Genomic DNA, 12,317 nt, shown 5'->3' with positions numbered 1-12,317 from the left:
TGAAAATCCAATTGGCTAATTAGTTAATCCTAAATCTAATTAAATTTTAATTAGTTAATCCTAAATCTAATTAAATTTTAATTAGATAATTACCTTTCCGATTCATACTAATTAATTAGAATTACTTCTCAATTAGCACTAAGGTAATTAAAATTCAATTACCATTTTCAATTAGTAAATGTTGCTAATTAATTAGAAATTCAATTAGCTAACTAATTAGCACAGCTCTGGTTTAACGTAAACTTGTTAGTAACATTTTTTCAAACTGATAAACAATTAACGCGAATTATTTTAAATTCGTTGTGGACTAAACTTTATTTTATTTGACAACAAAACTTAAATACAAATTATTGGCAACAACAAATATATTTCGTTTCAAATTAGCTTTTGGTTTCAAATACACTTAGTTTATTGAATTGAATTGAAAGTGTTGTTTATTGTGCAATGAAAAATGTTTTTACACACACGAGATCATGCACATTCCGAACAGTATAGTCAAATGAAAAAAAAAACGGAATTGTATTAGATAAAGCACACATGGACTTATGGTAATTGACAATTATTATACAATTTATACAAATGATGTTATAAAGAATTTATACAAATGATGTTATAATGAATCTCAAAACATTGTAAAAATCAATTTATATCCTGAAGACGAGCATTGAAAAGGTCGAATTTTTCACTTAATAGATTGCACGATCTTTGCATCCTATTGATTGGAATTAAACTAGCTCCTTTAACGTAAAAAGTGTCCGGGTTATGTCTGAATAATCGTGGGATGTTAAAGTTTAACTTAGCCAGAAGGGCCGAAAGAGGGATATAATTATGTACTAATTTAAATATAAATTTGAAGTCTAAAACATTACATAAGTAGTTAATAGTGGGAATGCCGAGCATAATAAGGATGTCTTCGTAATTATAATTAATGTTTGGCAAAAAATTTCTAAAACAGTACTCAACGAATTTTCGTTGAACGCCCTCTATTTTTACACGCAGGTAGGCACTGCATCCCCCCCAAGCTATCCAGCCAAATAATACTCGGGACCTCACTAGGCTTAAGTAAAGAAGTCGAAAATGCTTTAAAGAGTTAAGCTTTTTGGTCAATTTGTAGGACACCGCTAGGGTGCGCCGACAGCGGTTCACACAGCTATGTATATGCTCAGAAAAATAGAGTTGCTGATCAAAAATTACGCCTAGATCTTTTACTAAATTTTTGCGCGGAATAGTAGACCCGCCAAGTTTGTAAGTGGTTAATACTTTGCGGCAAATCCGTCTAGTGAAGGTCACGTGGACCGATTTAGCTGGATTTATGGGAAGGTTGTTTTTAGTGCACCAGTCATCTATGGAGTCAAGGTCAAGCTGCAATAGCGCGCTGTCAGATTTTGAGTTGATACATCTGCATAATTTATTATCGTCCGCGAATTGAAATAATTTGGAATGTTTTATGGCGAATTGCAAATCGTAAATGTAAATGTTAAAGAGTAATGGGCCCAGGGACGATCCTTGAGGAACGCCGCAGAGAATTGGGTAGGTCACATCGGTCAATGTGCCATTGCATTTAACCACATTGACTCGGGAGCTCAAATAATCCACCACCCAGTACAACAAATTCCCATCCATACCCATAGCATGCAATTTCTCTCGCAAAAACTTGTGGGAAACTCTATCAAACGCCTTAGCGAGATCCAGGTAAATGGCATCCACCTGCCCTCTACTCAAAACCTCCGGGGCCACCATATCCATAAATGCAGCGTGGTTGGTATCAACGCTCTTTCCAGAGGAAAACCCATGTTGGCATTCATTGGAAAAAGCGTCGAACCATCCCCGCATACATCCATGCATGATCATGTCGAAAACTTTGGCCATGACACACAGTAAAGAAATTGGGCGGTAGTTTTTGGGATCGGTAGACGACCCGCTCTTATAGATCGGCACCACGACGGTTTTTTTCCAAAGGGCAGGGAAACAGCGCTTTTGTATAGATAGATTGAATATGTGATTGAACAAAGGGAGAAGAATATCCCTGCATCCCTTGATAATAAAGGCGGGGATATCGTCTACCCCCGTTGAGAATTTATTAATAACAATAATAATTTTTTTTATTATGTGTTTACAAATTATTTTAAAGCAATTAGTTTAATATAACATGTTTTTGAAAACTTGGTATTTGGATTAAATTTCTAGTAAAAAGGTTAATTTTATGAAGAATTAGAAAATTTTAGGAAAACCAATAAAAAGTCGCGGTATGTTTTACTAAAGAGACGGTCACTCAAATAATTGAGTTAACGATCTTTTTTTTAAATCGGGAATAAATGATAATTAAACTGTTTATACTAAATGCTACCGTGGTTAACTTTGAAAAAAAAAAATGCTAAGCATTTAAACCGACTCACATCGTAACACGTATCAAACTATTCTATCGCAAGGTTTCTTGATGAAACGAAAAGCATACATCCATAGGCCTATATTTAATTAAATTTCATTTAAATTCACACGAAAGTGAGAAATTATATAATTGCATTCGTGTCATAAGTGTATAATTCCCCCATATTAGTTCAAGAGTAGTAGCATTAATTTCGTTTCTTGAAAAGTAAATTCAAAGTTTGTGTATTATAGAGAAAATTTAGATTTGGTGTGGTGACGTATTTAATTTTACGAGTTCATGTTAAATAATAGAAAATAATTTCGGTTATGACAACGGCTACTGTTCCCGACAACAGCATGAGAAGAAAGTAGAAAGGAACGCAGACGCTACTCAGGTCCAAATCAGTCGCGCTTTTGAACGGTTTCTCCCACTTGAGCTGTTCAATTCTGTAATGCAATTCAAGGTCCAGGCATTTGAAAACTTTCGTTTCGAAAATGGGTGCCATGCTGCAATAGATCATTCGTCAAACCCGCTTTTCATTTTACCATACAATTTGTTACCGACCTCAGTTGGACAGACTCGTGCAGTTGCGGACTGCTTCTCACCCAAGAGGTGTTGAACGTGGTGTGTACGTAGTCGAACGCGACGTCTTCTTGCGAAAAGTAAAGTCCGCCTTTGCTCTTGATGACGAAATGTTTAAGTTGATCTTTGAAATTGCCTAGGTCCCGGCTCATCCTTAAATACGGTAGCACGGAAAGCAGCATTTCGACCGTTGCTATCATAGTTGTTTTCCCGGAATTAACGGGTTCGAAATCGTTTTCCAAAGTTTCTTCAGTTTCTTCCAATATTTTCGTCTTAGCGAATCCGCTTAGCCATTTCTTAACAGCCGGGTCATGGGTTGCCTGTAGATACGCAACAATGACGTCAGAAGAATTGGTAAACTTAACATACAGATGGATATTCACCAAAACTTGGAGGTGATTGTATGTTTCCGGCATCATTATAGGTGCAATTCCCGATTTGATCAAGTCCGAGAGAGTGTCGATGTAATTGTAGGTTTCCGTCGTGAACTCCGTCCGCAAGAAACAACCCAAGTAGAACAGAATGAAAGTCACTCCGATCAGCTACGACGACGCCAGCTGACGACAAGTAATGTGGCGCAAAATGGAGGGAATCGCTACGGAGGGAACATAATTATCCCATGAGTGACTAAAGCGCCAGCCATCTTTCTTTATCGGGACATAGTCTTTGGTTATTGGATCCCTCATACTAAACCGGCTCACGCGCGGGTGAAGTGTTATCAACTATTTGGGGGTGCGCTTAATGGCTTACGTTCGGCGCAGAAGAGCGACGCGTTCTCCCAAACATTTTCCAGGGTTTCTCGGGCCATTTTTTTTGACCACTTTCTTGATGGGCATCAATTTGTATTTGTTGGTTACGATGGAGTGAACGACGGCCAAAAGCGAGAGAAGTACCACAGTGGACACAATTAAAATCACCACCTAATTGATTAAAGGAAGGAAATTAATGAATTATGTGGTGAATGGTATGTTTATTGATCGAAATTTACTCGAGTGTCCATATTTAAGAAGGAGAAGGAAGTGGACAAGACTCTCTTCGGGGGCGCCGAAAAGATAATGGTGTTGGCCGTTTCATGGGGAGAAGACGGAGTGAAATATTCCAGTCGGCCATCGAAAAGTGAGCGTGGCGTGTCCACTGTGAAGATATGAAATTTCTAAAACCATCGTAAAGATTAAATATTTATACTTAATTACGTAATTAACTATAAGCGTTTTAATCAGTTACAGTTAACAATTTATGCGTAGGGTTGGTATATAATGTATTTAATTCTTCAATTGAAACATGAGTCCACTTGACTCTGTAAATAAAGCGACAAAATTAATTAAAATATGAACTTAATATAATCTTACGAGTATTCATAATCTGAATGATATTAGTTTCTGAGAGATAATAAGATTACAATTAATGAATTTTTCGTGAATTTTTGTGTAAATTCTGACCTCAACTTAACGGGTTCACCCGTCGGTTCGATTGCAATCGAGTTTTCCACATTTCGTAGACCAATTTTGTCAAACGAGTGAGCGAGCGAACGAGGATTAATTTCACGCGTTAATGCGATTCTTTCTGGCTCGCCCCAATCAATAGCCGTCTAATAGAGTTTCAAATATGGAATTTACTTCATGTTTAGAGATCGTTTCAAATAATCCCTCATCATTTCATTCTGGGCCCTTTTGCTTTCTCTGAAATGCCATTCCTGACAAGAAATAAAAGTGCAAATGTTCGAGAAAATCGATTTTAAATCCCACACATTCTTCAATCTCACTTCAACAATGCAAACGAATGATTATAAACTCACCGCAAGTGTCACGTATTCAATTTCAGTCTCATTGGCGAACCTATAATATTTGACGTGTAATCAAGGATATATTTACTATTTAAAAATTACCAATTCTATACCTGTATTTGAAATATCGATTATTTCCAAGAAATTCCATTTCGTTCAGCGGCATTTTGGACTCCACTTAAAGCATAGCTTGTAAAATCCGAAAGACGAAGATGAAAAGTACGACAATCCTGTTAACGTAAAATCTCTCAAATTTTCAAGCCATAATAATTTTGTTAAATTTTAAGAAAATTTGCTACACTCCTTCGAGTACCGTTTTACGTTTAAGTATGCCAAGTTTCGTACCGAAAAGATCGAGTTTTCATAATGAATCTAAAATATCATTTTAATTGCTAATTTTTGTTAACCAAACACTCTCGCTAGTGTTTCTGTTGCCAGGGTAACTGAAATAAAAATTATGAATAATGCATTTTTCTAATCAATATTTTTAATTAGAAATAAAATCCAGACTAGAACAGTTATACTTTTAAAAAGTTTAAAGCATGGAAGCGAATGGGTTTTGTACGGGAATATTTACCCTTTCTAAGACTGAATTCTGAAATACAGGCTCGCTTTACATATGTTTTTAAAATATTACATTTGGTCGGGTTTTCAACAAGGTTATATAAACTCTAGGTAATTATTCTTGTAATAGAGTTTGTGGAAAAATAATAGGTTTTACATACATTTATGTAATGGTGTAAGCGACCATTTTGAAGCAACTGACGAAATATAGCCACAGGTAATATATCAATATCGTTTAAGTTTATTACACATAAAACAAAGTTGATTAGTGGTCTACATCTAACTATTTTGAAGTTAAGGTTAGGTTAGCTTAGGTTCTATAACTCGGGAATATTGACGTAAAATTCCCATGAATTTAGCGATGAATTGTTTTAAGGACGATTTGAGATGTGGTTGGAATAAATATGTTTGATTAAGTTTAATTGAAGTCAAGTTTTATACAATGCTTTGGTAATATAAAATCTTTATATTAAAAGAAGAAAATTCAATGTCTGTTCAAGTAAACTTCACTCGTGTGAATTCTTATCTTCGTTTTTCGAAACGTTTTCGCTTTTAATTAACAGCAGTCTTTTGGGTGTTAAAATCAATGATAACATTTCGACTTGAAAATCGTAACTAGATATTTTTTTATTAATGCGAGATAATTTAGTCTCGATTAGAAAGGTACTTGCGTTAATACTCTAGTGAAAACATATTAAAATCACAAGTGCTTAACTAATTACTACTATAAGTTAAAAGAGAAGATTTGAAGTGTCGTGACGTGGAGTCATTTTGAAGAACAGAGTAAATTTGTGTATCTTCGAGGAATACCATTTTTATTCGTGACGTATTTAATTTTCATCTCTTAAGTTAGTTAGTAGAAGAGTACTTCAGTTATGACGACGGCTACTGTTCCCGACAACAACATGAGGAGAAAGTAGAAAGGAACGCAGACGCTACTCAGGTCCAAGTCAGTCACGCTTTTCAACGGTTTCTTCCAAGTGAGCTGTTCAATCCTGTATTGGATCTTAAAGTCCAGATATGTGAAAACTTTCGTTTCGAATAAGGGTGCCATGCTGCAATGGAACAGTGGTCAAAACCCGTTCATAATTTTCCCATAAAATTCATTACCGACCTCAGTTGGACGGACTCGTGCACTTGGGGACTGCTTCTTACCCAAGACGTGTTGAACATGGTGTGCAGGTAGTCGAAGCCAACTTCTTGTTGCGAAAAATAAAGTTGTCCTATCATCTCGTCTAGCCTTTTCCAACCGGATTTGGAGTTCATCAAGTGTTGAAAGAAAATATTCAGAAATTTGACAGTTGTGATCGCTGCCTTATTCCCGGAAGTAATGGGAATAAAACCATCCGAGATACTAAATACTAAATCGTCGCCAAGTTTCTTCTTATCGAATGCGCCTAACCATTTCTTAACAGCCTGGTCCTGGGCCGCCTGTAGTTACGCACTAATGACGTCAGAAGAATTGAGAAACTTAACATTGAGAAAGATACTCACCGACACTCGGAGGTGTTGGTAAGTTTCCTCGAGCATTGCAGGTGGAATTCCCGATTTGATCAAGTCCGAGAGGGTGTCGATGCGATTGTAGCTTTCCGTCGTGAACTCTGTCCGCAAATAGCAACCCAAGAAGAACAGAATGTATGTCACTCCGATCAGCCACGACGAAGCCAGCAGACGACAAGTAATGTGGGGCAAAACGGAGGGAATCGCTGTAGGGAACAAAATTATCCAGTTCGCTTTATCGTGTGTAATTAAAGCGCCAGCCATGCTTCGTTGTGGTGGCATAATCCTTGGAATTGAAGCCCTCATACGAAACACTTAATTGCTTACGTTCGGCGCACAAGAGCGAAGCGTTCTCCCAGACATTTTCCAGGGTTTCTCGGGCCAGTTTCTTGACAACTTTCTTGGTGGACACCGATTTGTATTTGTTGGTTACGATGGAGTGAACGACAAGCAAAAGTGACAGAAGGACCAAAGTGGACACAATTAAAATCACCACCTAATCGAACCGAAAATGTAATTCAATGAATTGGGTATAGTTAATGGAATATTAATTTAGCGAAATTTACTGGAGTGTCCATGTTTAAGAAGGACAAGGAAGTGGACGAGACTCTCTTCGGGGCCGCCGAAAGGATAATCTTGTCGGTCGTTCCACAGGGAGAAGATGGAGTGAAATATTCCAGTCGGCCATCGAAAAATGAGCGTGGCAGGTCTAGCGTGAAGATGTGAACATTCTAAAACCACCGTAAGGATTTTTAACTATTCAAATTTTGTAAATCATTTAATCAGTCAAAGCGTTTCATATATTTACTTTAAAAAATTTATTCGTAGGTGCACTATATATTTTATGTAAGTCAATAACTGGAAAAAGATGCCACTTGACCCTGCAAATGAATAGGCAAAATTCTGACAAAATGAATTACCGTATTACCTTTACATAATCTCATAAGTGTTCATAAGCTGATTGATATTCGTTGAATTTACCACTTTTCGCGGACAAATTTTGTCCCACTAGCGAGCGAAGATTAATTAGCGCCTTAAGGCTACCCTTTCTTGCTCGCCCCTAGAGATGTGAAACTACCGTAATTTTTAAAAATGGTAAATTACCGCAATTTTTAAAGATGGTTAAATTACCGTCATTTTAAAAGATGGTTAAATTACCGTCATTTTTAAAGATGGTTAAATTACCGTCATTTTAAAAGATGGTTAAATTACCGTCATTTTAAAAGATGGTTAAATTACCGTCATTTTAAAAGATGGTTAAATTACCGTCATTTTAAAAGATGGTTAAATGACCGTAATTTTTAAAGATGGTTAAATTACCGTAATTTTTAAAGATGGTTAAATTACCGTAATTTTTAAAGATGGTTAAATTACCGTAATTTTTAAAGATGGTTAAATTACCGTAATTTTTAAAGATGGTTAAATTACCGTAATTTTTTAAAATGGTAATTTACCGAGTAAAATTTTGGAAGAACAAAAATTACAGTATTTTATGATATTTTATATTTTTACCGTGGTAATTTACGAACTTGCCGACTCATATCTCTACTCGCCCAATTAATAGTCTAATAGAATTCCAAATATAAAATTTACTTCATGTTCAGGGATCGTTTTAAATATTCCCCCATGATTCCGTACTTGCTCCCTTTGATTTTTCTCCAAATCCATCCCTGACAAGAAATGAAAGGGCAATTAATCGTCATCGAGAAAATTCCAAGACACTGTTGAAGTCTCGCTTCAACAACGCTTATGAATATTTATAAACTCACTATAGTTATAGTGTAGTTAACTTCAGTCTCATTTGCGAACCTATATTGATTGACTCGTTTTTTAAACTCAAGGTTAAAAAAATTTTCTATCTGAAAAAGCAAATTCTATACCTGTATTTAAAATATCGATTATTTCCAAGAAATTCCATTTTGGTGTCCAGTTAAATTTTAGCATCCACAATTCGCTATCTTCAAAGACTGTAAAGAGTTGCTGATAGATTTTTCGATTGTTAAGTAGTAACGAGATTATTAATAGTACTTATAGGGAGAATAATTTAACAGAATTTGAAGAAAATTTTGTACTCGCCAATGAATAGTATTTTAGAATCTCGGTATTTCTCGCAATTACCCCCAAGACGGACATTGATCAATATGCTTCCTGATCCACCACGTTAACTGCACCTTTTGTAATCCACTCTTCGTTTTCCTAAACTGTTGGAGCCATAAGCGTGAAGTGGCTATTTAAGAAATCTTGAAGCTTGACGCAATTAAGTCTTAAACCCAGAGAAGGTGGTCAATATTCCTGGTAATTAAAAAAACCAAGATTAGAAGAGTTTGTCTTGAAAAGGTTAAGCATGGAAGAGAATACGTTATCCACTGGAACAGTTACCCATTCTAAGATGGAATTCTATTAGAAGCAGGCATGCACAACATACAATTAAATTACCATTTTGTTTGGTCGGTTTGTCAAGAAAGTTAGTTCAACTTAGGCCAATTATTCTAGTAATAGAGTTCGTGGCAAAATAATAGATTCGATATCACTAAACCGAAACTTTTTTTTCTTGCCTGTTTCTATTAAAAGTTACTTTTTCTCTTAATGAGCGTTTCGATTACTGGCGCCAAGATTTCTGAGGGTAAATTCAAGCCTAAAGGAACAACAGCCCAAATAGTCAGTCAACCGGTGTACTTAAGGTTGCCGTTAAAACGTTATTCCTTATGTAAGGTTTTTACATTCCCAGCCGCCATTTTCCAAGATGGCCGTCCAACAAAACGCTTCAGATTGTTCCAAAAAGGGTGGTAGGGGTTTTTATGACATTGTGTCCTGAGGGCCACCATAAATTAGTTATTATTGCAGTGTTTTATGGATGACCCTTACTTAAATGGCCTATCAAACCCATTTAAATAAGCCCAAGTAGGTTATGTTACTGAACTCTTTTTAAATCACGAGGGCCCAGTCACTTAACGTAACTTTAAAAGCCATGCCCTTGACGGTGCTTAAAATCATTACACGTAATCTGTAATGGATTAACTGTGAATCTGAGAATGATTAGTGTTGAAAGAAATCTTTCAGTCGTCCAATAGAAACATAGTTCTAATATTCATTAAGATCTTTCAAATAAAAAAAATATATGCACATCACTTAAACATACGGCTCGAAAACAAAAAATACCTTACTTGGTGGGTCAACCGCACCCTATTTCAGTTAAGCCAGTGACCAATGTCCGATCAATAATACTTGTCCCCTAGCAATCAATCCCCTATATCCTTTCCCTCTTCGCAATTTCAATTTAGCCACCCTGACCACCCACGCTTATAACCCTTTCATACTTAAAATGACTAAATCCATGACGTTTTTCACCATTTGGTTCTCTTTTATATGACAAAAGGGTATTGTAGCCGGGGGTCAGAGGTAAAAGTCATCTAGACGCCGAATTAAAGGTTCGGACAAATTGGAATAGAGCCTACGTAGCTTTACGAATGGTTATTGGTCTGCTCGAAACCCTTTTTCTAAGTGAGAGAACGTCCCAACTACATCGCTCCCTTTTTTTTTACAATTGAATGAGTCATGGTGGGTACTCTAATGGTGATGAACATAAAGGGATAGTCCCGATTAATTTATTTAAAGTAATAGTAGCGTTTAATTTAGGCTTGCATAAGATTTTGATATTTTTAAACAAGGTTTTCCAAAAAAGGGGGTAATTGTAGGACATGAATGGGATGGTTCTATAGGAAATCATCAATTTTGAGTCGAAAATGTTACGTATTTCTATGCCGATTTATTCCCCACAAGGGACACTCTAAGCAATTTACGATGCTAGGGTTTTAGGGATGACCCCTTAAATTTAAGTACGAAACTGAAATACAGTGATTGCAAATTTAATTAAAGGGGTCATCCGTAAAACACGATAATATCCATACCCTTTATGGAACACTCGCTACCATTTCTTAAATCAGAATTTTTTTCAACGTTTAAAAAAATTATTAAATGTTAGAAAGGGCATTTGCCTTTGAGAGTGAGTGGTGTTGTAATTGAACCCGTTTCCCGTTTGATTTTCGTTCTATTTTTCAATCCTCTCTTTTCAAAAATCCGTTATTTCCTTTCTGGGATGAATGGTTTTCACCCAAAAAGCTGGTTTCATTTTCAGACCTCATTCGCTTCTCTGACTTTTCAAGAGCATATCGCCAGACAACCGAGGGGCATACCACTCTTCCTATTTTATGTTTATATTCTGATAATTATAACTTCTAAATTTAAATTGATTTCATTATGTTTAGGTTGTTTTTAACCGTTTTTGGCTTGTTTTTAACCGCGTTTGGCTTGTTTTTTTAACCGCGTTTGGCTTGTTTTTTTAACCGCGTTTGGCTTGTTTTTAACCGCGTTTGGCTTGTTTATAACCGCGTTTGGCTTGTTTATAACCGCGTTTGGCTTGTTTATAACCGCGTTTGGCTTGTTTATAACCGCGTTTGGCTTGTTTTTAACCGCGTTTGGCTTGTTTTTAACCGCGTCTAGCTTGTTTTTTAACCGCGTTTAGCTTGTTTTTAACCGCGTCTAGCTTGTTTAAAAGACTGTTATCCCTATTGAATAATTTAACTTATTTACAACACAGTCTAACCAATTCAAGAGTGACCCGTCCCTCGTATAATTCATCCTTTCAATTTGAAAAGCAAAATTTCCTTTCCAATCTTTGCACGTTTAGTTAGCCTTGTATAAGCGAACCATGTCGCGTGCCCTTTTTTTCCCCGCCAATAGCCCCGGCCATGCCACGAGTTAGTAGCATAGCATAGCATGGCATGGCATGGCATGAGTCGCGCGTCTAGGTGGTATAATAGATGAAGCGTTGACCCTTAGTAATGACCTCTAGTCTTTCATAAAACCACCGAGGGTTACCAGAACTATTACCCTTTTTTAACCCCGAAGAAATATCATCTCCCCTGAAATTTTTAACCCACCTGGTTGATATTTAAAAATCAACGCAGACGATTCATTCAAGCGACCAATAGAGGGTGAAGGGGTGCTTTTTATTGTAAACGGAACGGACATTGACTAAAATGACCATACCGTGACCTCTTTTCACAACCCTAAAAGTTCAGTTGGAAACAATGTTATGGTTGCGTATCTGTGGCTGTAGTTCGAAGATGGGTCCTTTTTACAAAATATCCACGGACCTTGTAAATACCATAGAGGACGGGAAAACTAGCAGAACTTGTCGATACAAAAAAATCAATAGACTGTTCCATGGGGAGATCACCCTCTTAGGTTATTTCCCTGACGCCAACCAAGAGGCACCACCCGATGGAATTAACCCGAGTTCATGACTGCACGCGGGGGGATGCTAACCGACTCGCACTGCCTCTAGCGGCGCTTCTTGGCGTGAGGGAAAATAACCCAAGAAGGTGTTTAATGTTAAGCGCACAGGGTGATGTTATAAATTAGAATCTATATTATATTTTTTTCTGGTATTTCAAGGTCATAATTTCGAAATTAATTATTTTGAAAGTGATTACTGTTTATAGATAGACACTGAGAAGG

Source organism: Phalangium opilio, unplaced genomic scaffold (assembly GCF_054372755.1).
Source record: "Phalangium opilio isolate 3A_F unplaced genomic scaffold, DU_Popi_V2 ptg000082l_1, whole genome shotgun sequence".
NCBI classification, from domain to species: Eukaryota; Metazoa; Arthropoda; class Arachnida; order Opiliones; family Phalangiidae; genus Phalangium; species Phalangium opilio.
Note: the sequence above shows the minus strand (reverse complement) of the source record.